Source organism: Lissotriton helveticus, chromosome 11 (assembly GCF_964261635.1).
Source record: "Lissotriton helveticus chromosome 11, aLisHel1.1, whole genome shotgun sequence".
Classification (NCBI taxonomy): Eukaryota; Metazoa; Chordata; class Amphibia; order Caudata; family Salamandridae; genus Lissotriton; species Lissotriton helveticus.
This window is the reverse complement of record NC_136072.1, coordinates 282070680-282097220: the sequence shown is the minus strand read 5'-3', so window position 1 is coordinate 282097220 and position 26541 is coordinate 282070680.

The window sequence follows — 26541 nt, the reverse complement described above, 5'->3', positions numbered from 1 at the left end:
TAAGCCACAGCCATTACAACGCATGTTTGTCAACAAAAAAACATTATTAAGATTATGCGTTTATCATGCGTGGTAAATGCATACTAGTTGTAAAAGCATGTGTGGTAAAGCGATATGCGTGCTAATGGTTTTGTGGTGACGATCACGCGTGCTTATGAACCGGGTCTGGGCGTGGTGGAGTCTAGGGCACCAGGCGGAGGGCCACGCAGCTCCACTCATACAATATAGAAATAATATAGGATTTTTAAAAGTAAAAAAAATGTTTTCATAATTATCCTAGATAATGTGTTCTGTTAGTATGTTCATTAAATATATGAATATATGTTTTTAAACAATTAAAAACATTTTCGTCTTTCGCGTACGGGGCGCCGTACATGACGTCACACGGAAGCTTTGATGCGACGCGGAACGTCAAAGCGTATTCGTAGCGTATGTTGAGAATGATTAGCAGTACAAACTATGGTGCGATCACTCGCTCACTGTCAAATCAGAGCATATGGCGCGCTATGAGAATGGTTAGAAGTGGTCACTCATTGGAGATCCAATTCAGGTGTGTGGCTTATCCACAGTATCATAACGTTATTTTTTAACCTATTTAAGTTTGAGGTTTGCATGAAATACTATGCTATAGGCAGATATGGATGTTTAGGCAGCGCTTATCTACATGAAGCTTGGTTATTACCATTTACATATAGGTGCCTGAGGGAGGGAAAAGAATTCTATGTGAATGGTGAGGATTGCTCAATAGCACCAGATCACTCCTTAGTTTGTAGACACATACAATTGCATGGCTCTTGTAAACAAGATGCGCCTAATTTGGACTGAGTTTTGAAAGGTAGTCCGACACCTGCTATCATAACAACATTCAGTTTACTGGAAACAGGAGTTATTTACTTTGAAATAATGGACATTGTTGTGCAATGTTAGCAGGCATCGCTTACATGATTACGGTAACTGAGCGTGTGGTTTGATAAAAAAAAAGTTGTGTTAACTCCTCTGTATGGGAAGCTGGATGTTTCCATCTGGCTGTCGATTTCGACCTTGAAAGCAGAGTCAACCAAATGAGTCGTATAAGAGCGCTATTGTCTCAAAAAGAGGTCGCTCTTATATCTGCTTCAGAAACATTTGTCCTTCATGTAGCAAACACCTGCACAGAAGTGCATGCTTTATTAAATACAGACGTGTTCTTGAATTTTGGGGAGTTAATTTAGAGTATCTTTAATGTGTCCTTGACTACGGGATTACCTTACTTTTTTAACCCCTTCGCTGCTAGGCCTTTTCCCCTCCTGTGCTAAGCCTTTTTTGGGCTATTTGGGGTAGTGCATGCTTAGGCCCCTGTAACTTTTTGACCACATAAAGTATCCACGCCAATTTTGCGTCCTTTTTGTCCAACATCATGGGGATTCTAAAGGTACCCAGGGTTTGTGGATTCCCTTGGAGGGGTCCCAGAAATTAAGCAAAATACAGTAAAATGTTTTTTTTTTTCAGAAAAATGGGAAAAACAGGCTGCAGATGAAAGCCTCTGGGGTTTTCCCTGCAAATGTTATCAAAAAAGGGTTTGTGGGGCTGAAATCACCATTTTCCCAGCTTTTAGGGAATGACAGTCTTTTGTCAGAGAACCAACATTTTTTACACAGTTTTGGCATTTTTCTGGGACATAGCCTATTTTTGCTATTTTTAGTGCTTTTACCTCCTTCCAGTTAATGGTAAAAATCCGTAGGAAAGCAATAATGGATCCTGGAAAGCTATACATTTTAGTAAAGTAGACAAAATTCTAAATTCATAAAGGGGTCATTTGTCTAAATCCATGAAGGTTTCTCTATAGAAACTAACAGTTAAATATTGGAAAAATTGAAAATTAGTTGAAAAAAACAGTCTTTTGTCTCAATGTTTTCACCTGTAACTTCTTGTAATTATGACAGCTCTTTAAAAGCAATATACCGTTACATCCATTGGATGTTCCTGGTTGTGGGGATATATAGGACTTGTAGATTCACCAAGAACCCGACGAACCCAGAGCCAAAAACTGAGCAGCAACTTGCAATGGTATTTTATTATGTACCGGGTATAGAGCAATTATTCTGGGAAAATGTATACATGGAAAAATTGGTATGAAAGACACCTATGTATTTCTGAATTGGGTACAAATTATAGAATTTAGAAACAGTATATATTTGCACATTTTCAAAATTGGGAATACTCATACTAGCATGAGAATTATTGGTCATTTTTCAAAATGACTTCTTTTTTACACAATGTCTTTCATTTGGAAGAAAGAAATGCATCAAAACTCAATAGGTAATAACAGTTGCTTTACAAATTTGGATTACCATAAGTCTCCCAATAAAAATGATACCTTACTTGTCGGCCTTGTGCCTGCGACAGGAAAGGGCGCAAAACACAACGTGGTCACACCTCAATTTTCGCAGTCAAAAAAGACCCTTTTTTGGCAGAGTGCCTAGTTGTAGTTTTTGTACCCTAGCTCAGCCGGCAACTAGGGAAATCTAGCTAACCTATACATTTATGAAAAGTAGACACCCTGGGGAACCCAGGATGGGGTGACTTGCCTGCTTCCCACCAGGTTCTGTTACCCAGAATCCCTTGTAAACCTACAAAATTGACAAAAAAAACACATTTTCCTCACATTTATGTGGTGGAAAGTTCTGGAATCTGCGTGGATCAACAAATTTCCACCAAGCCAGCGTTCCCCACATGTCTTCTGAGAAAAATGGTACCTCACTTGCGTGGGTCAGCCTTGTGCCTGCGACAGGAAACGGCACAAAACGCAACGTGGTCGCACCTCAATTTTGCAGTGAAAAATGACCCTTTTTTGTCAGAGTGCTTAGCTGTAGTTTTTGAATTCTTGCTTGGCCGGCACCTAGGGAAACCTAGCAAACCTATACATTTTTGAAAACTAGACACCCTGAAAAATCCAGGATGGGGTGATTCGACTGCTTCCCACCAGGTTCTGTTACCCAGAATCCCTTGTAAACCTAAAAAATTGACAAACAAAAACACATTTTCCTCACATTTCTGTGGTGGAAAGTTCTGGAAACTGCGTGGATCAACAAATTCCCCAAAGTCTTCTGAGAAAAATAGTACTTCACTTGCATTGGTCAGTCTTGTGCCTGCAACAGGAAACGAGGCAAAACGCAACGTGGTCGCACCTCAATTTCGCAGTGAAAAATGGCCCTTTTTTTGCAAAGTGCCTACCTGTAGTTTTTGAACCCTAACTCAAAGGGAAACTTAGCAAACCTATACATTTTTGAAAACTAGACACCCAGGGGAATTCAGGATGGTGTGACTCAACTGCCTCCCACCAGGTTCTGTTACCCAGAATCGCTTGCAAACCTAAAAAAATTACAAAAAAAACAAATTTTCCTCACATGTCTGTGGTGGAAAGTTCTGGAATCTGCGTAGATCCACAAATTTACTCCCACCCAGCGTTCCTCCAGGTCTCCCGACAAAAATGGTCACTCACTTGCGTGGGTGGTTCAAGGACCCGCAACAGGCAAGGGCCCAAAACCTAATGAGGCGACCTCAAAATTACCTATAACAAACCAACCTGGTTTTGCAAGGGGGTTCCCATGAGTTTTTGGCCCGAGGCTCGGTGGCCATTTAGGGAAACCTACTTAACCCACACATTTCTGGAAACTAGACACCCGGAGGAGTCCAGCGAGGTATGGCTTGCGTAGGTCCCTCATCGTTCTCTTACCAAGAATCCACTGCAAACATCAAATTTCGCTAAAATATCCACTTTTCTCCGATTTCTGTGTGGTAAAGTTGTGGAATCTGCGTGGATCCTCAAATTTCCTCCCACCCAGCGTTCCCCCAGGTCTCCCGATAAAAATGGTACCTCACTTGCATGGGTAGGAATAGTGGCTGCAACAGGAAAAGGCCCAAATATTACGGTGGAGACTTTAAAATTACCTATAGCAAAACTACCTGTTTTATGGGGGGGGTCACCTGAGTTTTTGCCCCTGGGCTCAGCGGCCATCTTGGGAAACTACTAAACTCAAACATTTCTGAAAATAAGACACCCGGGGGAGTCCAGAGAGGTATAGCATGCCTGGGTCCCCCAAAGTTTTCCTACCCAGAATTCAATGCAAACCTCAAATTTAGGTCAAAAAAACAAATTTTCCACATATTTATATGTAGAATCACCTTGCCGGCACACATTTCCAACCCCACAGTGTTCCCCTTAGTGTCCGAGTGAAATGATACCTCACATTTGTGGGTCACACAAGTGACATATCATTTTACTCGGGAGAACAAGGGAAACGCTGGGTAGGAAAACGTTGGGGGACCCATGCATGCCATACCTCGCTGGACTCCCCCAGGTGACTAGTTTTCAGAAATGTTTTGGTTTGGTAGTTTCCCAAGATGGCCGCCCAGCCCGGGGACAAAAACCCAGGTGACCCCCCTTGCAAAAACAGGTTGTTTTGTGATAGGTCATTTAGATGTTGCCTCAATAGGTTTTGGGCCCTTGCATGTCGCGGGTACTTGACCCACCCATGCGAGTTGCAAAAACAGGTTGTTTTGTGATAGGTCATTTAGATGTTGTCTCAATAGGTTTTGGGCCCTTGCATGTCACAGGTACTTGACCCACCCATGCGAGTGGCATATCATTTTGTATCGGGAGACCTTGGGGAACTCTGTTTGGGATGAAGTTTGTGGATCCATGTAGATTCCAGAACTTTCCCACACAGAAATTTGAGAAAAAAGTGATTTTTTCAGCTAAATTTGAGGTTTGCAGGGGATTCTGGGTAGGAAAACGTTGGGAGACCCATGCATGCCATACCTCGCTGGACTCCCCCGGGGGTCTAGTTTTCAGAAATGTGTGGGCTTAGTAGGTTTCCCTAGATGGCCGCCAAGCCTGGGGCCAAAAACTCATTGCACCCCCCCTTGCAAAACCAGGTTGTATTGTGTTAGGTAATTTTGATTTCGCCTCAATAGGTTTTTGGCCCTTGCCTGTCACGGGCACTAGGCCTACCCACACAAGTGAGGTACCTTTTTTCGCATAAGGCTTTGGGGAACATGGGATGTGTGGAATTTTGTGGATCCACGCAAATTCCAGAACTTTCCAACACAGAAATGTGAGTAAAATGTATTTTTTTCGCAAATTCTTTAGGTTTGCAAGGGATTCAGGGTAACAGAACCTAGTGAGAGCCAGTCAAGTCACCCCATTCTGGATTTACCTGTGTGTTTAGTTTTTAAAAATTTACAGGTTTGCTAGGTTTTCCTATTTGCCGGCTGCGCTGGGGCCCAAAATCCACAGGTAGGCATATTGCTAAAAACAAATCTGTGCCTTGTCGGCTTTCTGCCGCCTTGGGGGCGATTTTGGGGGTGGGGTTGCCCCGATATGCTCCCAAGGGGGGGCAGAAACACTGTGGCTATTTTTTTGGGGGGTGGGGGCATTGGTATGCCCATTCTAGGCAGCCACCACCCCCACACATAAAATAGCCAGCGTAATCGTTGGCGTCAAGTGGGCCTTTTACCCCCCGGGGGGGGATTGTGGGCTAATGCCCCCATCTGCCCCCCAAGGGGGCAGAAAGCCTATTAGATGGCAGGTATTTTTTTGAGCAAATTTTAATTAGGGTGGGGTCTGCCCAAAACGGGCTTGCCAATGCCCCCACACTAATAAAAATGTCCCCAAAAAATATCCCTGGTGTCCAGTTGGCTTTTTGCCCCCCCAGGGGGGCTGATTGGGGCTACTGCCCAATCGGCCCCCAGTGGGGGCAGGAAGGTTGTAATTGTTGTGGGGAGGAGGTGGGGAAATGGGCATGCCCGTTTTGGGCAGCATCACCCTATTTCAAATTTGACCCCCAAAAAATCCCTGGCATCTTGTGGGCTTTTTGCCACCCCCGGTGGGGCAGATTGGGGATGAATGCCCCCATCTGCCCCCCAGGTGGGGCAGAAAGTCCACTAGACGCCAGGGATGTTTTTGTGCAAATTTTAATTAGAGTGGGATCTGCACAAAAAGGTCATGCCAATGCCCCCACCCTAATAAAAATTTGCCAAAAAAAACCCTGGTGTTTAGTGGGCTTTTTGCCCCCCCGGGGGGGTAGATTGGGGGCTACTGCCCCATCTGCCCCCTCAGGGGGGCAGGAAGGCTGTAATTGTTGCGGGGGTGGGGGCATGGGCATGCCTATTTTGGGCAGCCCCACCCTATTTCAAATTTGCCCCAAAAAAATCCCTGGCATCTAGTGGGCTTTTTGCCACCCCCGGCTGGGCAGATTGGGGGGTAATGCCCCCATCTGTTCCCCAGGGGGGTCAGAAAGTCCACTAGATGCCAGGGAGTTTTTGGGGCAAAACAGGCATGCCGTTGCCCCCACCCTAATAAAAATTAGAAAGACTGTAACAATTGTGGGGGGGGGGCTTGGGCATGCCCGTTTTGGGCAGCCCCCATCCTTATTGTCAATTTATTCTAAAATCCCTGGTGTCTAGGGGGCTATTTGCCTCGGGGGACAGATTGGGGGCTTATGCCCCCATCTGCCCCCCGGGGGGCGAAAAGACTACAAATTGCCAAATAGAATTGGGCGAGCAAAGGCCCTTGCATAAGGGGCCGCTCCCCCCTCCCTGGGGTCTAGTGGGTGGATCCCTGCTTGGCGATCGCCCTCCTGTGGCAATCCCCAAACAGGGAATCACTGGGGTACCATTGGAAAGGGGAGATTCTCCCCTTTCCAATGATACCTCTCCCGTCTTTCTACTTGCTCAGGGTGCTGAGATAGCCCCCTGAGCACGTAGAAAGGGATACTGAAATGAGCCTCTTGGTTCATTTCAGTTTCGGTTTCACTGAAATGACGTCTGCGCGACGTGCGCGCTGATCGTCATTTCAGGGAAACCAGGGGGAAACCAGGGGGGGGGGGCTCGGGAGCTGGGGAAGCTCTTCCCCAGCTCCCGAGGCTCTGGGGGAGAAGAGGGAATCCCTCTTGTGCCCGCACCAGAGGGATTTCCAAGCAGTGTGTGCCATGACGAGCTCAGCTCGTCATCAGCATGGAAGGTATTAAAGTTAAAGGCAGTGACCTTGTGACTTCTGTAGAAAGTATATTTGGTGTCTTTTCGGGGATTTTTTCATTCGATTTTTTCCAGCATCTTTGGTGGATTACGCTTAATACTCACATTAGTTGCCGGTGTGCTTTTATTAATTTGTTTACACAAATATGGATGCACATCCTTCAGCAGACGACAATATGTCCCGGCTGTTGATGGTTCGCAACCAAATGCTTAGTTATTACGGAGCACTGCCTATGGCTACATTGAGTGCAGCTTATGGATTATCGTTTTGATTCTCCTTTTTCGCATGCGTTCAACCTGTCTTCCATTGCCTGAGCTGCGATTTTGACTGGGACCTGGATTTGTGTCTCTGCAGTACGGTGTCTCCCAACGCAGATTATGGCCAGCTGATGAGCCCCTTAGTGGTTCATGATGTGCTCTGTTCTGGCAGCGGGATTATGGCCTTAGCAGCGATACATGGAATAATGGGACGTTGGAATGTTTTTGCAGCGGCGCTTGAGTTCTTGGCATGCAGTTACATTCGAGATGACCTGAGTTTTCCTCTGATGGTGATAGAGGCTCCGGTTGTTGAGGAACATGTATGTTCATTCCCACTATTGAATTGGATGGCTGAAATGTTTTCAGATGAGAACAATGACTTCCTGTTGGAGGCTGTTGCTACATACTGTGCTTACATGCTGTTGGATTAAGACTCTTTGATTTTTCTACGTATTCTTTATTATTTAGCTACTGCTTTCTATCAAAGAGCTAAAAACTTTTTTTTGGAAATGTGAACTTGACTCTGCTTTTTAGGCCTGGACTCTGCGTTCCTAATTCGCCCACGTTTATATCACGTGCTTCGATCAAGGAAGGGTCCCGTGGGGATGAGCCTTGCACTCACACCCTGTTAAGTTAGCATGGGTTTATTAGAAGCTTACACGCTATTTTTGCTTTCCTGCTCTGCTTTGCACACGACAGGTACTTGTGGTATTGTTTAGAGAACGCTGAGTATTTTGCTTATATGAGAATAATTTGGTATGCTAGATTTGTAAACTGCCTCGCTAGTTTAGTGTGTACAGTGAGAGCATGGAACATCAAGGTTATCTTGAATACTGTGTCTGTTATTCAGAATGAAGAAAAACCAAAGGTGATGATAGACAGAGCGTTGACAATACAAACACTCACCCCCAGTCAACTGATCTGGGTTTAATCCATCACCGTTCTTTAGCTCACTCCGCCACCCCAGTTCAGACATGGCTATATGCAAATCAGTATGACCCTGTGCCTTCTGGGAACAGTCCAGCCCGAACTGCCAAGCCATGTCTTCCCTGGACCGGAATCAAGCTTCCCAGGACCGGTTTCTGGCATTACAGCCGTCTTCAGCCGGGCTTGCTTGACTCCAGTGGCAAAGTGAGCAAGGGACTCACGTCTGAGCATACACTGCCAACTTAGGGCGAACAAAGAAAAACCAAAGGTGATGATGGACGGAGCGTTGACAATACAAACACTCACCCCCAGTCAACCGATCTGGGTTTAATCCATCACCGTTCTTTAGCTCACTCCGCCACCCCTGTTATTCAGAATGATCCTCGCACGTTCGAGATATAACACATATGCAGCTGTGGCCACCTCTGATACTTGCGCGTATGACAGAGTCGGATCTGATTCCTGCCGCACAGGGTCCTCAGCAGCAGCGCCTGAGGACGGAGAATGCCTAGGATGGGAAGGGGAGGGGTGCGGGCGCGCAGCCACAGCCACCCCGAACTGCTACTATTGTCGATCTATTCTGGGGCGCCGCAGAGAAGGATTAGCTCTGCAGCAACAAGGAAGAGGCTGCCAAGGGACAAAAAATCACCGGTGAGCCACCGTCGGGGTGGGGAAATACCAGAATCTGGACCTATAGAGATAACCACTTCACAGGCACAAGCTGCAATCTCTATAAAGGTAATTGAGGACATCGACGAGAATACAGGTGATTCAGGACTCTCTGGGGGCGCGAGCCCTTTTGACATAATTAATGAGACAGGGTGCAACAAGAGGAAAGCTTGGGACTCTCTGTAATCTCAATTTTAGGGGGGAAAGAAAAAGAAGTTAAAATTCTAAGCAGACTGATCATAGAGAGGAGCATGCTATAGGAGATCAACAGAGGGGAGCCCGGAACCAGCCTAATATAGAAGAAGGGCGGACAGGGTCACCGGTACAGTCTCCAACACTAGAATCTATGCTGCAGTGTGTTATGGCGCACTGGGAAGAAGCTCGTATGGAAAGTAAGCGCTCCCAGAACGCCAGTCGAAGCTGCAGGGGGCAATTAGGAAAATTGCCAGAACTTGCAATGACATAGTGGATCGGATGACGGAGCTGGAAACTAGGACTGCAGCACTGGAAGAGGATATTGCAGGCTCAAGAGGCCACGTTAATGCACATGAGGAGCAGCTTACTGACATTCAGTGGAAACTCGAAGAAGGAGAAAATCACCAGAGAAGAAACAACTTACGCTTCTTGGGAATCCCAGAGGGTAAGGAAGGCTCCAATGCACTTATCTTCATGGTCCAGCTTCTGGAATTTTTTTTCCTGGAACTGGTAGGATGGAACTGGGCTCAAGAAATACAGAGAGCACACCGAGTTCCCTTTAACATTCGACAGCCAGCTCACCCAGATGCTAAACCCAGAGCTCTTCTGGTATATTTTGGAAACTTTTTCCAAAATGCTCAATGGGTGGCTGAGGGGTTTACTTTTTTCACTAGGCTGTTTTTTTGCCACGTTACAGTGGAGCGAAGATGGCGACTGCGGTAAATGATCTCCCAGTTTCAGGAGAAGGGAGCGCAGGCCGTTCTTCTAAACCCAGCCCGGCTGAAAGTCATCTGGAAAGTGCAAACTTGATTCTTTGTATCTGAAATTAAGGTCAAGGAATTTTTGAATACCGGCGGATGAATCTCGGACGTTTTTTTCTTGTTTTCTCCTTTTTCATTTTTTTAGTTTTTTTTTATTGCTGTTGGACTAATGGACAGAATGGACAGAATGAAGAAAATAATGATTAGAAAAGTGTGTATAAACATATCTATCTATGTATCTATGTGGGTTGGGGTTGGGGTGAATATTTTTTTCAGGTTTGATATTTAAGTATATAGAAATATAGAGATGCACGGTACGCACAGTATGCAATCACTAGGGAAGGGAAGGCGCCACCACTCATCACATACAGACCTAGAGAGGTCTGATGCCTCATGTAGCGGGGAGGGGGTCACCGGGGGAGAGGGGGAGGGGGGGGAAGAGGGGGAAAAAACAGATAATCCAGGAAAGCAAATTTGATGGACAGGAGACAAGATGTACCAGTGGTAGAAGCTACACTGGAAGGAGGTTAAGAGAAAATCTGAAAGTTCAACGTAGGAAGCAGGGAAGCCGCAAAAATGGGTAGACTGACAATATCTACTATTAATGTGGGGGGGCTAAATGATAGGGGCAAAAGGAATAGGGCTGGGGAAATGCTCCGAGCACTCAGGGCTGATATTATATGTCAGCTGGAGACCCATATTCCCTGGCAGAAAAGAGGGGTCAGTATTATACCAGGGTATTCCCAAGTTGTCTGCTCCTCCCAATCTACCAACACTCGAGGTGTGGCTATACATGTCTCCTCTCGACTTTTACCTATTAACCGAGTAAAGGCAGATAGATGGGGACGATGGGCCATTTGCTTTTATACCTAATAACTGTATTATTTATACAGTATATGGTTCTAATATTGACGATGCTGAATTATGGGTAAAGCTGGAGATGGAATTAGCATCTTGGCCGACACCTCTAATTATATGTGGGGATTTGAATATTCATATATATACGGGGAGTGGGATAGGGGCGGGTACGCAGGGAGGAAGCCGCAGGTTTTTAAAGCACTAAAAATCTCTTACAGAAAGCCATGGTTTGGTTGATATGTGGGCATGTAAAATAAGGGGGACCCAGGGTTTATGTATTTCTCATGCCCGCATAGGAAATATGTCAGATTAGACTATTTTTTGTCTCCAGCATCTCTTTTGGAGGGAGTGCAGATTAAAAGACTCCCTAGAGTCGTATCGGACCACAACCCACTGATAATGAGTATTGTGGCTCCGGAATATATAAAGGGTCCAATGAAATGGACGTTTGATAAAAAACTACTAGTGATCGAAGGATTTATAGAACATATCAGGGGGTGGACCAATCAGTTCTTCAATATGAATAGATATAGTGCATCCAGAGAGACTGTCTGGGATGCATATAAGGCAGGGCTTAGGGGCGAAATAACGGGTTTTTGGTTTTTCCATTAGAAACAACCAAGGGGAGAAATACAGGCATTGACAGAAGAACTAAGCTCAATTTAGCGACAACATATGGCTGACATAGCACAGAAGCAGGAAGAACAACAGATCAGTTTAGAGCTAAAAGTGCTTAAGGTTAAGGCGAAAATAAATGGAATTTTTAATAAAAAAGTGGCGGAAAAATTTCAAGTGGCAACTCGGGATAACTATGAGTATGGGGAGATGGTAGGGAAACATTTGGCATTACGAATGAAACAGAAGGCAGTGGCTAATAATATCTCACCGTTAATGAGGAAGGATGGAATAATAGCTACAGACATAATAGGTATATTTAAAATACTTGTTGATTTTTATCAGGACCTCTACTGCTCCAAGGATCCCATAGTTGATGGATTGGGAGTAGAACTGGGGAATGAAGTTCCTCAGCTCCTGGAGCTCGAAGCAGGTATTACATTAAATGAGGTTCAGGAGGCTTTAGGGATGATGGCGTCAAGAAAGGCATTGGGCCGGGATGGGATTCCGATGGAGATTTACAAAGCTTTACATACAGAATTAACTTCAATATTGCAGGATCTGTTTTTATCTGTACAATATAAAGGGGCACGCCACGGTCTTGGCAGGAAACTAATATTGTAATATTTTTGAAGAAGGGTAAAGAGCCGGAAGATCCAGCTGCCTACAGGCCAATATCATTATTAATACGGATGAGAAATTATATTCAAAATATTGGCTCTGAGACTGTCTAAGGTAATCGAGACCCTAGTGAGTCCATGGCAGCATGGCTTCATCCCAGGCAGAAGCACTACGGATCATGTTCGTAGGGTTATTTCTCTATTTGATATTTCTGCAGCCACAGGGGCACAGATGTCTCTTATATTGTTAGATGCTCAGAAAGCATTTGATCAAGTAGAGTGGGGGTATCTGTGGCGTAATCTAAGAGCTAAGGGATTTGGTAAAAGAATAATAACTGCTATGCAGGCCATGTATGTTGAGGCACATGCTAAAATTCAATTAATGGGGAAGGAGTCGGATAGGATTAAAATTACACGGGGGACGAGGGAGGGGTGCCCATGCTCCCCCATCGTATTTGCTTTATACATAGATCCCTTGATTAGATCTTTGTTGGTGGATCTTGCAATTAAACCAGTAGTCACCTTAGGCTATCATACAAAAGTGCTAGCCTACGCTGACGACATCGCGGTTGTCACCCCAGACCCGCGGCACACTATAGATAAGATCGAAAGGCTAGCAATAGAATTTGGCAAACAATCAGGCTATAGTCTAAACACCGACAAAACACAAATTGTTTGTACCAGAAACACACAATTCCAGGATGCATGGAAGACAGATGCAGCTAAGTACCTAGGGATAATTATTACAGCAGAGGTGGGCTCAACGTGGGACATAAATTTGGCTCCAATTTTTAAAAAAGTGGAGGGGGACCTTAAGCGGCTGGATAATTTACATCTCTCCATTATTGGCAGAGCAAATGTCATTAAAATGACGATGTTTCCTAAGCTGTTCTACCTTTGCCGGTGTATACCTATAGAACCGGAAAATTTCATATTTAAAAAGGTAGAGGGTATGTTTTCGCAATTTATCTGGGGTTATAAAAAAATTAGGAGATCATTAAAATTTATGACCCTATCGCAACATCGGGGGGGTTGGCAATTCCTAATTTTACATACTACTTTTGGGCAGTAATGCTGCAACACATGATTATATTATTCAGACCTCAAAGTGAGGGTATGGCAGGGACAGAGGAGGCAGATAAGGAGACCCCACCAAATATTTATGAACTAGCAGTTGGCAAACTTGCTCCAGGACTTGCGTTAAGGCAGCTGGAAGGCAGTTATTATAAGAAAACACGCTTTAAGATTTTAAGAACTGCCTGGAATATATGGCGAAACATTAGTAAAAATCTGGAGATACCTAAAATCCATATATATATATGGTTGTGACGCTCATCCGCTTCTCCGGCCCTCTTGTATGACAGCATAAGTAAAAAATGGGCAAAGTCAGGTATAAAACAGATAGGGGATATTGCAGATCAGAATGAAGTCACCTCATTTGAGGAACTCCAGACAAGATTTGGGTTGCATTTAAGCACCATTTTCAAATATATACAAGTGAGGGAGGTGATAAATAAGATGGTCTTGCAATATATTAACTTGGGTCAAATTACGCTATTAGAACTTTTGATGAAAAAACGTATTTGTGTTAAGGACGTGTATATAATACTGTTGGAGGCCACCCCGGATGACATCTGTAAAGTTGAAAGTGAGTGGGCAGCAAAATTGGACAATCCCGACATAGTTATCTGTAGGGCATTAGAACTTTCCAAGAAAATTTTTCTAAACGCAAATCTTAAAGCCCAAATTTATAAAACAGTGTTTAGACTTCATTTTACCCCGGCTAAACTTTGGGCTTGGGGGAAACAGGATAACAATAAATGTCCAAGGTGTGATCAAGGACCAGCTGATATAATACATATGTACGCTGATTGTGATAAACTGCTGGCCCTGAAGGCGGGTATTGAACAGTTCCTATGTCAAAATCTGGGGCGGGCAGTAATCCTTACGTCAACGTTGTTAATATTGGGATTTGATGAAAGATCACAGCTAAACCCTACTCAAGGATATTTATGTCATATGGCGGCAGCTGTCCATCGTATTCTGATAGCTACTATGTCGAAGGATGTAATGCCACCAACATATCAGGCATGGTATGCAAGACTATATCATGTATTTAATCTGGAGATGTATTTGTATAAGTGTACAGGCCGAAGGGGGAAGATGAGGGGCCGACAGATATGGAGTTTGTTGATGGAAGAATAGGGGGAAGGGAGGGTTAACGTTGCGCTCCGCAGTATTCGCAGGGTGCTTACATTTGAATTTATTTTACATGTCCCTACTGTTTGGGAGTTTTCGTCAGGTCGGAGGGGGACCCCACATCAATTAAAGGCAGGTCGACGGGGACAATAGAGATCATGCAAGGGAAGAAAACCTGCCCTATCTGGTCTATTAAGAGGCCTCAAGGAGGTCCGCTATATTATGTAGCGTGCCCTGAACCCGGAAGGAACACTTCAAACATGCATTGGCTTGGGATTATCAAAATTAATTTTTATTTTAAGGTTAATTTTTCTTGTAAGTGGGTTGAAACACTCCCATAGATAAAAACATACATAAATATATACATGTGAGCTACAAAACAAGATTAACAGTGGTTCTTACTCCACACTATCATACTACCTACACACATACTTGAACATTCATACATCACACAACACTATGCAGGGATGATCTTTGATGGAAGTAAGGATCGATGGTAGAATATCCTGGTTGGCTCCGTAGGTCCCAAGATAGGGACAGACATACTGTTTGGGAGGCCCCAGTGGCTGTTTGTTAGGTTTCTCTCTTGTCTCTTTTTAGTCTTCAGGTTCATGTCCTCTGGTGTGCTGTTTCTTTTTTTTGTTGCTCTCTTTTTGGTGTATGCACCAAGTTTGTTACTTAGGTTTGTCATATATAAAAGAATGTGTAATTATTGCTTACTAGAAAATAAAAAAAGGGGAAAAAGAAAAAAAAAAAGAGGCGGTGAAATTACCCTACTGCTTATGCTCATTTTCCTAATAAAAGGATTCTGATTCAGCGGGATTTTAACCTGCACTGAGTGCGTTTTTGTTCGTGGGCAACCTTGTTTTTGAATATATATATATTCACTGAAAAAACCATAGGTTTCACACCAGTTATAGTTAGCTGGAAATTTTACTCGCATAAAACCATTGAAATTCCCACATTATAGTTAGTTGGACTCACTATAACTTGCGTGTGCAATGCACTGCTGATGACGTCACATATTACATCACTCATGACATGGTCAGTGACATCACTCATGACATCACTGATGACACCATCCAGTGAATGTATGTATTTTTAAAAAATAATTATGTGTTATATATGTATATGTAAAAGTTGATGGAAGGATAAATGTTTAAATAAGGGTTTACATGGATGTTTTTTAAAAAACAATTGATTGGTTCACTGGCTTATTAAATGTATCTTAGTGTATACATATATTAGTGAGTAATGTTTAAATATTTAAATATAAGGATTAGTGTTTCACTTTGTGTATAAGTGGCTGCATGGGTTGGTGAGTAGCTACATGTGTATGTATATGGGTTATTAGATGTTTTTTTTAATATCAATATGAGTGTCTATATGTTTGGTGGGGGTATTACTTAGAACATAGATGCATGAGTGACTGACTCTCTGTTTGTATGTGTTTTGAAGACAGCATATGTGCAGGACTGTATGGGTGGATGACTGTGTATATGTGTGTGTTACTGACTGAATGACTGTCTCACTAGTGTCGTTATCAGTAACTACATATGTTTTAATGTAGTATATGTGAATATTTATGTATATAAACGAGTATATGTGAGAGTAAGGGATTGTAAGAGTTCCTGTTTAAATAAGTATGTGTTTCTATAAGTGATTGTTTAAGAGAGTAAGTATGTGTAAGGTTCCTTAGAAGTAAGGTGGTAGTGTGTGTATAGCTGTATATGCAAATAAATGGATGTTCAATAGTTTATTTGCATGTGTGAGTATGTGTGAGAGTATCTTTTGGATGACTGTCGGTGTGTAACAGGATGTATAGGTGTATCACTACATATGATGAGTGAGTATACGTATGAGTGATTATATAGAACTGTTGGTGAATGAGTGGATGTGTATATAGATGGTGGAATTATTGAATTGGTTGTTGTAACTGGTATGGGTATCTCCAGTTTTTTGAACATTTTAGTTTCTATTTTTGAATATGTGTTTTAAGGGTTACATTACAGTGAAAGGAGGTCTGTCACTGTATCACAAGGATGGTGTCATCAGTGATGTCATGAGTGATGTCACTGACCATGTCATGAGTGATGTAATATGTGACGTCATCAGCAGTGCATTGCACGCGCAAGTTATAGTGAGTCCAACTAACTATAACGTGTGAATTTCAATGGTTTTATGCGAGTAACATTTCCAGCTAACTATAACTGGTGTAAAACCTATGGTTGTTTCAGTGAATTTAATAGGTTTTTTAAATGCTAATTCCTAACTATAACTGGCGTGAAACCTATGGTTTTTTCAGTGAATTTCATAGGTTTTTTAATAGCAAATCTCTATAGGTATGAAATGTAATATTTTTATAACGAATTTTATATTGTATAATTATGTAATATTTTTATTTATTTATTTATTTATTTTTTGCCCCGGAGCGCTCCCGGGGCGCGTACCGATGCGCTCACCGGTAAGCGCAGTGCTACGGCGCGCCTCGGGGCATGTACCAGTGAGCGTCCCGTTAGCGCTATTCCCGCGAACGAAAACAACATCGTGACGTATCGCGTAGCCGCGTGATGCGTCATATGACGCACAGCGTAAGCGCACCCGGAAGCACGCGAGCGCATACGATCGCGAAACGTCCTGACGCGTTTACGCAACGTGCCTCTGGGCGCGCCCCGGGGCGCGACTACGGGCGCGCCCCGGGGCGCGTAGCGTAAGCGCGTCGGGTCATGTGACCTGAAAATAACACTTTTCATTGGTTCACAACACTTTTGGTTTCCAAATGATGAAAGCCCTGGTCATGTGACTTGAAAATAACACTTTTTATTGGTTCATAACACTTTTGGTTTCCAAATGATGAAAGCCCTGGTCATGTGACTTGAAAATAACACTTTTCATTGGTTAAGAACACTTTTGTTTTCCAAATGATGAAAGCCCCCACCTTTTTTCCTCATTTTCACTTTGTTATTTGAGTGAGGAAGACCTGCTTTTTCCTTACAGAGATGGCTACAGTCATATCAGCAGCTGGAGCATCTGCCCCACCACCACCACCACCACCATCAAAAAGACCACCAGAAGATCACATTGGTGGTCAAGAAGAAGAGGAGGAGGATGATGAAGAGGAGGAACAGACAAGGCATTTCCTGCCTGAAGATAATCAGCCCTACAAACCAAAAGAGCACTTTGTATGGGAGTTCTACAAAATCCCAATGGGTTTCAAAAAAGTCAACGCTGCGAAGGTGACTTGTTTGATTTGTGGTGCTGAGCTGTCCAGGGGGAACCCTAACAAAAAATATTCCTTCGGGAATCATACCATGATTCGGCACATGATGCGTTTGCACCCAAACAACTATTCTGCTGCAGAGGTAAGGGACCTCTGCAGTAAGCTACACCCATCAACATCCAGACCCTCAACATCCAAAGAACCAACTCCATCGGGTTCAGAGGCAAGAGAGACGATGCCTATCATACAACCAAAATTTAACGATTTTAAAATCGTGTGCAAATATTGTGGAAAGACACTTTGCTATGGTGAGCAAAGTATAAAACTTATCATCTGTGCTGGTGATAACCATAAGTGCCCGAAAAAACCCTAATTTTTTCTGATTTTTTTTGCTCCAGTTGAGCCATTTACAATTCCCTGTTTTTTGTTTCTCCCCATAAAAAATAAAAAAATATATAAAACTGTTCAGAAAAGCCAAAAAAGTAAAAAATGTTCAAAAAAACAAAAAAAATATAAAACAACAAAAAGAATTAAAAAAAAGTTCTTTTTAGAACTACCTTTAATTTATAAAAATAAACCTATATTTTTAAACAATCTCTGTCAATCTTTTTTCTGCAGGGTACGCGTACCGGTACGTGCACCGGGGCGCGCACCGAGGCGCGCACCCAAAAAAAAAAATAAAGAAAGAGTGAGCATGAGGGAAGAACACAGAGAGAGTAATGTTAAGAGAAAAAGAGCTAGAGGGAGCAACACAGAGGGATTGTTTATTAATAGTAAAAAACAGAGAAGGTGTAATAGGGTGTAAGTGAGAAAAGGAAAATGAATAAGGGAGCGAAAGAAGGGCAGAGAGAAAAAGAAGACTAAAGTAGAGGTACTGGTAAAATTTGAGTGGGTGTTGAAAGTAAAAGGAAGGACAGTAAAGAATGGGGAATGAGGGGTAGTGACGGAACCGGAATAAATGAACAACGGTGAGGGAGGGTGAGAAAAGAGCAGTGAGTGTAAGTAAAGAGGGGTGAAAGAGGGTGGGTAAACAACAACACAACAACTCTATGCAGAGCTACCCTACCTCTAAGCACTTTAAATTATTATTTTACTGTTTCACTGGGTTTGCCTCCTGGTACGCTCCCCGGTAAGCTCCCCGGTGCGCGTCCTGGACGCTCCCCCCGCGAAAATCGAAAAAAAATTAACTATTTTGTCCCGCGGGACCCTTTTATGGCCCCCACATCAAACCTAGGAGGTCAGGGGGGGTCTACCCTGCCCCCTTTTGGTCATTTTACCCTTTGTTTTTGCCACCTCTTGTGTCTCGATCCTACCGAGACACAAGATGGCGGCCGCTCCGGACTGTTTGGTATGTTTACAGACACCCGAGAGCCAATCAGCTTTCCGCGCGTGAACTCGCGTAGCGCGCTGGTACGCGCCCCGGTGCACGTACCGGGGCGCGCTTATAGATATATATATTTTTTTGAACCTAAATTACTCAAAATCCACTGGAGCACATATCTTGAGACTTAGCAAAGGCACATTGGGCTACCAGTCCCTACACTTTTGCCAAGTTTGGTGGAAATCCATTCAGCCGTTGGGGCTAAAAGTGAGTCCAACCGCCCTATGGAAATTAACATGGGGAAAACACGTTTTAGGACCCCCCTTTTATCTCGGCCCCCGCTTGACGAATCCCTCCCAAACTTTCAGGGAAGGAGCGGAGCGAAGCGAGGAAAATTTGAGGAATATTTCAGGCAGATTCCTCAACCGGCGCCAAAGTTATTTCCAATAGAATGTTGCGATTTCCCTATGGAAAACAATCCTAACTATAACTACCTACTGGCGACCGCCAGTAGGTAATATATATATTTATACTCACTGAAACAACATTAACGTTTTGAATCTGAATAAAACAGGAATTCACCAGTTATAGCTGGTAAAGCTAACTATTACCTGTGCCCCCTCATGCACTGCCTATTATCTCACATATTACATAACTCATGATATGTTCTGTGACATCTGAGAAGGTGCTTGAGTCTCTGAGTGAGTCTGTGAGTGGATGCATGGTGTCTGAGTGGAACTGTGAGGGGGTGTATCAGTCTCTGAGTGGGTCTGTGAGTGATTGCATGATGAGTCATTGAGTGCATCTGTGAGTGAAAGCATTAGTGAACTCATTGCTCCATTGCACAGAGGCCACACTGACAGTCGTGGGGAATTTGCTGATATTACTCATGAAAAAAACTGTTTTTCAACATATTATACACATCAGGGGTCGCTGAAGCACCCCTATATTCCAGCGATGGAGGTAGGGCACATCCAAGATGACCCCTAATGCCAGTTTCTGTATTTCACATGAGCCCCAGAGCCTGTTCGGATAACCTACAATGGTGGCCCCAATACTCTGCTCGGGTTGCAGCTACTCAATCACGGCTTTCCTGTTGGCCCACGCATTCACAATTCATTGTGAAATTGTTGCAAATTCTTCGCAATCGTAGATATATAAATACTGGATTTTGTTTCATTTCTTGACAACTATTGAACAGATTTACACCAAATAACTGAAAGCGTGATCTGCTGAACAAAATCTATCTTCCTACAAAATTCGTTGTAAATCCGTCTAGCGTTTCGGCTGTAGTTGTGTTCGAAACTCCAAAGGGAATTAACATGGGAAGTTGTATTTTTTTTATTTGATTCCCCTTTTCTCAGCCCCCGCTTGGCAGTTAACCTTGAAACTGTCCATGCACAACAAGACTTCGTCTGACACTATGTTAGGAAAATTTCATAAAGATTCGTCCAACGGTGCCAAAGATATAGACAAGTCAAAAATAATATATGTATATCTATATATATTAAATATATATATATATATATATATATATATATATATATATATATATATATATATATATATATATATATATAATACTTTAATAGTAATACATAGCCAGCCTTTTTAAAAAAACTTCTTTTTTTTTAGGGGGGATTTTATATAGTGCAAACTAGACCCAAAGGTATCGGAGTGCTTTACAAGAGCACCAGTTGCGTTACTAATAAACACATTTATTTTTTTAGTGAGACACGGAGAGATTAAAGGATTTGCCCCAAATCACAGGACGTTGTGCAACCCTGCTGCAACTCGAACCCGGTTCTCCACCCCCGACACCGGCCACTCTAGCCGTTAGGCCACATCCTCAAAATCTCTTCAAAATTTGCTGGAAAAGAACAAAGATAAAAGTAACGGTATATATTGCTGTCAATGCCAGTTACAACAATTTATTTTAAACTGAAAAAAACACTGAAATGAACAAAGTTATAGTTAACTGAAATAACTATAACTCGGGCCCTGAATCAACTATAACTTTCGGCCAATAGGTCTGCTTTACATATGTTGCTGTGCCGACTCCTTAATAAGGCTAATAGACAGTGGCCTTTTATTTTATTTTTGTTTTTACCTTTCACAAAGCTAATAGGTCAGCCTTACTTAAACATCCTTTATATTGTTACATGACCTAGCCAGCCATGCGCAGCAGTGGGTGGTTGGGCCTGTGCATAGCGGGAGTAGCTGCCCGTGGGGGGGGGTTGTGCCAGGCCTGGACACAGGCAATGCCCGGCTCCCAAACTGCTGTGACAAACTGCCAAAGGCCCTGCACAGCAGGGATCAGTCACCCAATCCACACAACGCACAGCGATGGACATCTTACGTTACATTAGGTGAAAATGTCAGTTTACCATATCATTTTAAACTAACAAAACCACAGAACTTCACCAGATATAGTTATCTCAAGTTGCTATAACTTGTGCCCTAAAGTAACTATGACCTGCCCCCTCGTCATGCACTGCTACTTACCTCACTCATGGTATGTTCTATGACATAATTTATAACATTACTGCAACATCTGAAATAACATCATCGATGACAACACTGTGCATGGCCGAGAGGTATAGTTACTTGAGAATTGAGATCAGTATAACTGGTGAATTCCAGTGGTTTTGTTAATGGAAACTGAATGTTTTAACTGACTTTTTCTCTTAACTATAACGTTCCTTTACCTTTTGTATTTTATCAGTGTGTAGATAAATAAAATAAATACTGAGTCCTACCTTAGTGACTTTGTTAAATGACACTGCTGCAAGGCTAATGTGAACGTAGCCCTTTTTGCTAGGGGATCCAGCACAGGGCTCTAAAGAGTTCTGTTATTGCTTGACCTCTGCTAACTGCAGGTTGTCACTTGCCCTTCTGTATGGTCAAAGCATTTGATCGGGTATTTTTGGATAAATAGACTATGATTGAATAGCGAATGTCATTACGTCCATTAATGTTTTCGTCTCCCTTAATCCCTGGATTATGGAAGTCATTGCTGAGTTAATCCTTTATCTGTGATTTATCTGGGATTAATTTCCCTTGTGGCGTCCAAGCAGTGCTGAACTGCTGCTAATACTTGTCGATCGCTTTAGAGAGCCAGCAGCTACTCTATGTACTAGATGCCTCGCATCCCAGGCATCACATACTTTGCAGTCTCTGTCTCAGATTTCTCAAGAAAATGCTTGCTTTTTGAACTTTTATGTATGAAAAATGATGATACATGTCTATCACTTGTTTTCTGAGTTTATTGCTCAAGACCTGTTTCTTGAAGCTTCCCATTCTTTGTGTAAATTTGATTGTTATTTTCATTTATCACACTAAAAATTTGAGTCAGTGGAGAAACATACAGCTTGAATGTATCTGTTTAATTCAGTTTCGTTCTCTCCTTGGGAACATCTAGCAATGACTTTCGCCTGCCATTCCAGTACTGCGACTCCCACACATGTCAACATGTTCACCTGGACTGCAGGACTTCTTTTTAGGTCTGGTCTAGAGAGGCTGCCTCCCATAGTCCTCATGTAATCCAAAAATGAAAATGTATACATATATGCATACATAGAGGGGGCGTTAGGTAGGGACTTTTCATCCTTTGGTCTTTTCGGATATGATGATTCTCACTTCGCTTCCATCCCCCACAGCATACAGCATGGGGCACTGAGTCATTCTACTTTAGCTGTTGGCTCTCTGGCGCTATGAATGGCAACATTTTGCTTCATCATGTGTGCACAACTGCATAAAAGAAGTGCTCTTAGAGGCCGCAGCTGGTGGGCAAATACTTTACTTTGCCAGTGCCTTCACGTTTCCATTCATTATCAAGTTTCTTTAATTGCCTTTGTGTGTTTAAACTATGCTGCCAGGTTGAAGAAATTCGAAGGCAGTAATACCTTTTCTTTGCAACAATACGAATTACATTCTCCTGTGATAAGCATTAAAACTAAAAATGATTTCTATACCTATTCTAAATAGCCTGACGGCTAGGCGATAATTGTACCCAGGGCTTAATTTGAGCCGGAGCTTGCCGGTGCTCAGCACCGGCACTTAATTATGGGGGCCGGGTCTATCACTCGGCATTAAAGTGCACCTGTTCTCTGCCTCATTTTCATTTTTTAGACTCGTGCGTGTCTCTGTTTGCGTGCGCACTGACTGGTGCGTGGTGATGACTCTCTGGCAGGCACAGAGAGTGTGGCGCTGCTGTGTATTACTATTACTGTCAGGCAGGCAGTGGCACTGACTGGAGTTACTTAGTTAAAGAAGACAGAAGAAGTCAACTCAAATGAATTCCACTTCCCCAGGCGCGGCGCGGATCAGGGCCCCAGTCGGCGCCGCCTGGGCGGGAGAGTCCGGGACTTGCCGTTGGAAATTGTAACTTTGTTACTTTTTGCAGCCTTGCAGGGGCCAGGGGCAGGCACTGGGCAGGGCTTTGCTGCGGGGGTTGGGGCTGTGCGCGCCAGAGGAAGTGACGCGTGCGCAGATGATTGCATGCAAATGCATTGCACGCGCATTTTCTCTCTGCCCGCCCCTGCATAACCGCACGTCCGCACTCCGCACCTCTTCCCGACCCTCGCCCGCCCAAACTCCAAAGTTGCTGGTGGGGGAGTCAGTCGGGGGACTGAGACTCGACTCGGAGTTGGGAGCGGCCGGCGACTGCGAGTGCTCACCGTCACTGCTAAGCAGGTGAGGGCGGCCGGACCTGGGTGCGAGGCGAGCGAGGCAGGGCAGGGCGGGGGCCAGAGGCCTGCTGGCAGTGGGGTGAGAAATAAATTTTGATTGAATGAACAATGAACCGTGGCGTGAAGTGAGTGAGCGTGATTAATTTACTGGTGGTGGTGGCCAGAAGACCAGTGACTTGAGTCGGGTTTTTTAACACTGTGTGTGATTGGTGATTGGTCGACCCGACCGACCGACCGACCGACTCTACCTACCACTGCTACAGCAGCGCTGCCCTGGAGGCAGGGACAAGATGGCCTGGGGCGGTGGGGCCTGGCCCTGGCCTGGGGGTAGGCCGGCGCCGGGCGAATTTGAAATAAGGCAGGCAGGGCAGCAGCTGAGGCGGCACTGCAGGTGAGTGAGGTGAGGTGAGGCGAGGCGAGGCAGGGCCTGGGGGCGGCGGGGGCCGCAGGCGCAGGATTACGTTTTTTTTTTTAAATTATCATTAATTTACTGGTGGTGGCCAGACCAGTGAGTCAGCCAGGGTTTTAATACTTATTGGTCGACCCAACCGTCTACCTAGTACCACTGCTACACAGTGCCTCAGGCAGGGACAAGATGGCCTGGCTGGGGGTAGGCCGGCGGCGCCGGCCGAATTTCCGAAATAAGGCAGCAGGCAGCTCAGGCAGGTGAGGTGAGGCGAGGCGAGGCAGGGCTGGGCAGGGCCTGGGCTGGGGCGGCGGGGCCGGGGGCCGCAGGCGCGCAGGAAGGATTACGTTTTTTTTTAATTATCATTGTGGTTGGGAGGGTAGGGTTACCGTTATGTAACATGTTATCATTACATGATTGATTACACAACATTATCACATGAAGAAGTAGATGATTGGCCTGCTCTGCCTGGAGTCTGACCGGGCGGCGGGCACTGGTTACCAAACGGGGTTGGGCGGGGGGAGTGCCCGGAGCGGTGTTTCAGCCCCATCTTTTGTACTCGTTGCTTGGCACAATACTTTGGCTCCTGTCCTGGCAACACTTTGTGCCTGCCCTGCTGTGCCTTCTGGGGGTGTGGAGGGCGCGGGCACTGCCCGGTGGCGGGAAGAGTTGGTCGCAGATTCCAACACCCCACCCTTCCATTCTGAGGTGGTATCACCAGGCTCTGATTACCGAACCCACAGGGGTGGGGTGAGGATAGACAGATACTGCCTGAAGTGGCAGAGAAGGAGGAAGGTGGGCAGCGGTGAACCGGGTGTGCTGGCATGGGCTGGCACAACGCCTCAGACCCTGGCTCCACGGCCCTCCCCATGCCTTCCTGTCTGAGTCATAGACCCCCCCTGCACGTCCCTCCTTCTGCACATCCCCACACACACCTTCTAATTCCCAACGCACGCACACAAAGATGTTCCGTCCGTGTGCCACTCTCAATGAGTGAATGTCCGCGAATGCCCCCGAAGGAGGTCAGCCAACCAACCCAACCCTAAGGCAGTGCCCCCTCCATCACGAGGCGCGTTACCAGCACACATTGTACATCAGTGCCCCGAACAGCCCCACCCCATCCTCCCCCCACCACCCCCAGCAAACCCGCGTCAGAGCAGGGCACTCAAGCCATCACACCGGCACCAAACGGGAGTCCACCCTGGCAGCACAGCGCAGCTACACACCCCCGAATCTTGAAGACCGCCCCCCCTCTCACAGACACCCTTTGCACCTAAGGCTGACCGAATGCATGTCTCACACAGAGGCCATGCACACCCTATCAGATCGCCCCGCAGTTCAGAGCTTCATAGCTCACCTTCCCCACAGACCATTCCCCGCAGCCACCCTGCCCACAGATCAACTTCTCAAAGGTGCGGTCCCACGCCTCCAGTCAGTGTGCACGTTTTCTGAACCCACCCAGTCTACAGACCACCATCTTAAGGACTGTGCCCTCAGCACCACAGCCCACCCCACTACATAGACCATCATCTACGCCACCTTGACCACAGACCAGCACCTCAGAGGCGCACAGACCCCCCCCCAGCTCTTTAGCCAATCTCACAGTCAGTCCAGCATCTCGAAGGCGACATTCCCACACACCCAGCAGAGCCACTCCCCACCACACCCACCCTACTCACAGTCCAGCATGTCAAAGGCTGTCTCAACATTCACCATCTACACCCCACCCTGTCCACTGACCATGACCTCAAAGGCTCTGCCTTCAAACGCCGTCCTCCAGGTGAAACCTCACCCACCCTGCCCAAGTCTGCGCATCCTCCTATCTCACCCGACATAGATACCACGTCCCCACCCTAACTCCAGCGCATCACCTCTGTAGGCAGCCCACGGACCACTTACCACCACGATCATGTTTAGTGTGCAACTGTGCACTCAGTCAAGTCTGCCTGGCTATTTGTTACGCAGTTGTGCCGTGGGCTGCCTGTAAGCAGTAGAGGATGAGATGCAGGCCCAGGGCAGGATTCGGTTTCGTTTTCAGGCCGGGCACGCTCATAAAATTGTGGGGGTTCGGGTTGGGGCTTGGCTGTGCCAGGCAAGCTGCAGCGTGTGGTGCGCAAATCTTCTACCTCTTACTTGTTAGTTGTTGCAGTCAGTTACACTACATTAAAGGGCTGGTTTTAAGCAATCTGGATAATAAATCTGCGCAGGTGAGGCCTGCAGATTAAGTTTTTTATGTTCGGACGTCACGTCACACACTGCTTAAATGTTATTGTTTCTAATGCCCTGCCTGGCATAGGCTAGTTGTTTAATCATCACGAATCGATTCACGATCAGGTTTGTTGTGTGTGCACTCACTGGCTATTTGTTGCGCAGTTGCGGGCTGCCTGGGTGAAATCAGTACAGGTTACAGGCCCAGGGCAGGATTCGGCTTCCTTTTCAAATATCATAAAATCTGTGGGGGTTCGGCCTGGGGCTGTGCCAGGCAAGCTGCAACATGCGCAAATGTTCTGACTGACTTAAGTTACACTACTACATTAAGGGCTGTTTTTTTTTTTTTGAAGCAAATAGCAATGGATAATAAATCTGCGAAGGTGAGGCCTACAGATTAACTTTTTTGTGTGTGTGTGTGGATGGAGTGGTTGTGGGTGGAGCCAATATAGTAAGTGGGTGGAGCCAGTGGATGAAGTGGGCGGAGCCAGAGAAAGTAGGTGTGGCCTCTGACAAACATTTGAGCACCTGCACTTCATTTTTTACAAATTAAGCACTGATTGTACCCCTCTGTTA